The sequence below is a fragment of the Mirounga angustirostris genome, unplaced genomic scaffold (genome assembly GCF_029215605.1).
Source record: "Mirounga angustirostris isolate CCGP_5_RB_7025 unplaced genomic scaffold, mMirAng1.0.hap1 SCAF_2, whole genome shotgun sequence".
Lineage (NCBI taxonomy): Eukaryota > Metazoa > Chordata > Mammalia > Carnivora > Phocidae > Mirounga > Mirounga angustirostris.
In genome coordinates, this window is record NW_026991710.1 from 70153421 (window position 1) to 70158256 (window position 4836).

The following is a 4836-nucleotide window of genomic DNA, read 5'->3' on the forward strand; positions in this document are numbered from 1 at the left end:
ACAGGATTCTTGTGAATCCTGAGCTGAAGGCAGACGCTCAACGGCTGAGCCACCCAGGCGCCTCATTGGGACAGTTTAAAATGTTTTCTGTGGGTGCCTGGGTGGCTCAGTAGTTAGGCCTTCGGCTCAGGTCATGGTCCCAGGGTCCTGGGATCGAGCCCTGCATCGGGCTCCCTGCTCGGTGGGGAGTCTGCTTCTCTCTCTCCCGCTCCCCCTGCTTGTGTTCCCTTTCTGTGTCTCTCTCTGTCAAATAAATAAATAAATAAATCTTTAAAAAAAATAAAATGTTTTCTATGTGGAGAACCTTAATTTCATGCTGCCCTCCCAGCTGCTGAGGTAGCATTAAAAAGGGGGGGGGGCAACAAAAAGTAAGGATAAGGAGCCCTTCAATGATGATTTGAGCACTTACTATGACTAGGCATTATGCTGAGTGCCTCACATATAGACACAATTTATTTTACCCTCTCAACAGTCTTAAGAAGTAGGTTCAATGAGATGTCTATTACATGAATAAAGAAATAAAAGATTAAGAGAAATAAGCAAATCACCTGAGGTCATAGTATAAATGGTAGAGTTGAATTTAGATCTAGGCCATTATCACTACTCTATGTTGCCTTTTTTCTTAGGGCAAAGAAGAAAAGCTAAGCCATTCCTAAATCACTTGGAAAAATTCAAAAGGATAAAAACTATTACTCATAATACCTCCCGTTATTCATAACTCCTATAGCATTTATAACACCTCCCCCTCATAGCATTAGGTGGCTTAATCCTTAATTAACAGGTCATAGAGTGCAGCTATTAAAAGAAAGATTTTGTTTGTTGTTTTTTAGAGAGAGAGGGTGTGAGCACATGAGCGCGCGCGTGTGTGTGTGGTGTGTGTGTGTGTTGTGGTGGGTGAGGGAGAGAGAGAATCCCAAGTGCAGAGCCTGACATGGGGCTCAGTCTCAGGACCCTGAGATCATGAACTGAGCTGAAATAGAGTTGGACGCTCAACTGACTGAGCCACACAGGCACGCCTAAAACTAGGATTTTGAATTCCTGCCAACTTTTTATCAGCTATGTGATATCTGGCTAATTACTTACCTTTTCCTGAGGTCTCAGTTACTTCATCTGTAAAATGGATATAATAGCAGCTTGGTTGAGTAAATGAGATATTTAAAAAGCAGAGCTGACATCTTACATACAAATATACTTAATGAATGATAGCTACTACTGTATTTTAACCAGTCATCAGTTAAGAGGTTTATGTTTGCAAGGCTGGCTCTGTAGAGTCCTAGTGGATTCAGAAGGAAAGGCCACCATACTTTGCAATTACATAGGCCAATGAAAAACAGTCTCTTTTCTTTTCCCCGTTACTTTAAAGAACCCTGAGGAAGAACATTCAGAAATGATTGCCAGACTGTGCTAAAGAAGGTACTTCCAATAGTTTTTCAGTCATTCTGGGATAGACGCCTTCATACTTGGCTCTGAAGTCTGAATTTTAGAGCTGGAAGGAGTTAAATGTTAGCTTGTCCAACCACATTTTTTTTTTAAAGTAATGAATCTATGCATTCAAAGTAATGAATATATCTGGTTTAAAAATAGTTCAACAAGGGGTGCCTGGATGGCTCAGTCGGTTAAACATCTGCCTTCAGCTCAGGTCATGATCCCAGGGTTCTGGGATGGAGTCCCACACAAACAAAATTTGGTACAGTGTTAATGGCTTTCCATTGTACTTGGGATAAACTGCTAATTCCTTATCATAGCCTATAAGACCTTATATGATTTGGCTTTTGGGTCAAGATTTTTACATAAATAAACCCATAGTAGCTTAGTCAAATAGGGGTTTATTTTCCTTATTAGTCCAGAAGCAGTCTAGGTAGGACAGGTGCAATGGTGCAACTATTTGAGGAAGTAAAAAAACAAAAACAAAAAAACCAACAAACCCTCAGGTTCCTTCTTGTACCCTATCCTGCCATCCATGTGTGTGGCTTTTGTCATTAGGATCTCAAGATGGCTTCTCCTACTCTAGGAAATGTGCCCTCCTTTCAAGCAGGAATACAAGAGGGAGGGGAAATTGCAAAAGGTTAATAGTTCCTGCTAAATCAGCCAGTCTCTTTTGCCCAGGAAAATAACAGCCTTCCCAGAAAACCCACACAGTAGGCTACCATGTTCATCTCATTGGCCAGGAAAGGGTCACGTGGCCCCCTTAGAAGCAGGGAGCATAGGGGGTAAGTTTTTACCTGGACACATTTCTTTCTTTCTTGTTTTTTTAAAGATTTTTTTTAAAAAAAGATTTTATTTATTTATTCAACAGAGAGAGAGAACGTGAGTGGGGGCGGGCAGAGAGAGACGGAGAAGCAGGCTTCCCGCTGAGCAGGGAGCCCGATGCGGGGCTCGATCCCAGGATTCTGGGATCATGACCTGGCCGAACGCAGACGCTTAACCGACTGAGCCACCCAGGCGCCCCAACTGGACATATTTCTACATATGACATGGAAGAAGGGAGAATGAATAAATGGGTATTGGGTAACAGAGAGCTGTGTCCACCATACTGGCCACCTCTCTGGCTTCATTCCGGATCACACTTTCTGGTTTACTACTATGCTTTAGCCTTTCTGTTCCTTGATTATGGCGAAGCTCTTATCTACCTTAAAGGTTTTGTACTTACAGTCCTCTCTGCTTGGAATACTTTCCCCAGCTTTTCCAGTGCCTGGTAGCTTCATATCCTTAAGTATTTCTCAAGAGTGATCTCCTCAGAGAAGTCTTTGCTGACACTCTTCTCCTGTAATATAGTTACTCCCGTTTCAATTATTCTTTTATGTAGCAAGTTGTCTACTTCCTTCATAGCACTTTTCCTAATATGCAATTCCTAGTTTGTTTATTTAGAGTTCATTTACCTCCCCTAGAAAGTAAGTTTCATGAGAGCAGGACCTTGTTTGTCTTGTTCATGACTTTATTCCTGGCACTTAGGGCAGTGCTTGGTAAATAGTAAGTAATCCATAAATATTTGCTATGTAATGAAATGAATAGAACAAGGGTGAAACAGTTGGAATTATTAATCACTCTTATTTTTAGTATACCTAAAATCAATTCCGGTAATCACATACATTGCTTTCCGATTGAAAAACATTAATTATTCAGCATCTTTTGCCTGCCTCACTAACTATTGTAAGAAGCACTTAAAGTTGGTATGTGGTTACTAACTAAAAAAATTAAATAAAAAATATAAGCCCTCACTTCTCTCTACTTAAGTTCTAATGATATCCATTTAATTTGGAATCTGGATAAATGGATGGTAGTATAAAACAGTAAATATCTGAGATGGCATTTCGGTTCTGCCCAAGAGTGGGCTATAGCACATGCTCACAACACTCTAGTAGATCTAGTAGATGTCCCCGAAGGGTGGAACCCTGGAGACCCTCTGTCTGAGCTAACGGTGGTATAGTCCTAGTACTGAGGAGTTGGTTTTGTTTGCATAGTTCTGTGGTTCTTTGAGCTAAGTCCATTCCAATCTCTCTTTAAGGAATGTAGTTAGAAAACTAGAGCTCGAGGAACTTTCTATGAGAATGCCTTTCTCTCTCCTGTTCCTGGTCAAACATTTTGTGGCTCACTGCCTTACTTCTCTTCTTCCTAATGACCGATTTGTCAGCACACTTCAGAGGAACTAAACATTTTAAACAGAGCCTGCCTAATTATATTTCCAGTTTAAGCAGAGGTTAATGGCTGTCAACAATTAGGGCAAAGTTTATTTGACCAGAGGAAGCCAAAGCCAGAAATTTATTTTTTAATAATAGTACTTTACTATCTGGAAGAACTGCCAAAAATAAACAGACCTGGATACTAGGTAAAGTGGTAAGGACACATTTTATTCAGTAATACTATTGTGTGAATGAACTCAACCTCCCTGAAACAGAAGGCTGGAGACTTTTTAAAGCCTGCAGGGTGCTAAGGGAAAGGCACTGAGGGGTGTTAAGGGGGTGAGTTGGTGCTTCACATGAGTAGGCCATCTGGGTTTGTTAACTGGTGCCTGTCAGAGAAGAAACTTCTATCTTTATGACAAGAGGCAGCAGTCCAAGTTGAAGAAAGGTGTCCATTGAAGTTAGGCCTACAAGGACTGGGAGACAGAACGGAGTTATCTCCCTGAAGATTGCATTTCAAAGTGAGGGGCTCTCAGGTCCTTGTGAAAAGAGTTCTGGATAGATTTTTAGCACAAAGGGCAGAGAAAGGATTTATAATTGCAAACTTTTGAAAGAAACTGCTCTAAGAGAGGGGTGTAGGTACTATCTACCTATCACGAGGTTTTGCCTGGAATAGTCAATTCTCCTGCATTGTTAGCTTTTCCACCAACGCATTTTAAGGGGGTCTCCGATTATCCTAGGGGCAAGGCCTTAAACTGCTAGAAGCCATACTAGTTTCGTCAAGTGTCTTAGTGTAGAGGTTGTGATGGAGCTGTTATATGCCAAAAGTTCTGCATTCTTCAGTCTTCAGGACAATACTTGTCAAAGTTTGATTAATCAGGCTTTTGAGATAGTCAAAATTTTATAATGTCTGTATCTATACCACATCATCGAAAACAGTGGACTTCGTACTTAAAAGTTAAGTATTTGCCACATTAGTAAGATAATGAATATAAAAAAATGAAAGCCAGGTTACAAACTGTTTTGTTCAGCCTGAATTACCAATCTTCAGTCTGGCGGTTTGGCTAATTTTTGCCCCTTGTTTTGTCTTGGGTGTTGGTCTGTATTCCTGCTCCAAGCTGCGTAGCCGACTCACAGCTGGTTTGCTCCTCCACTGGTTTGCCAAGGCCACATCCGGCAAAGCTTTGTCAAATTTAGCAGCTATAGTGAACAGCTT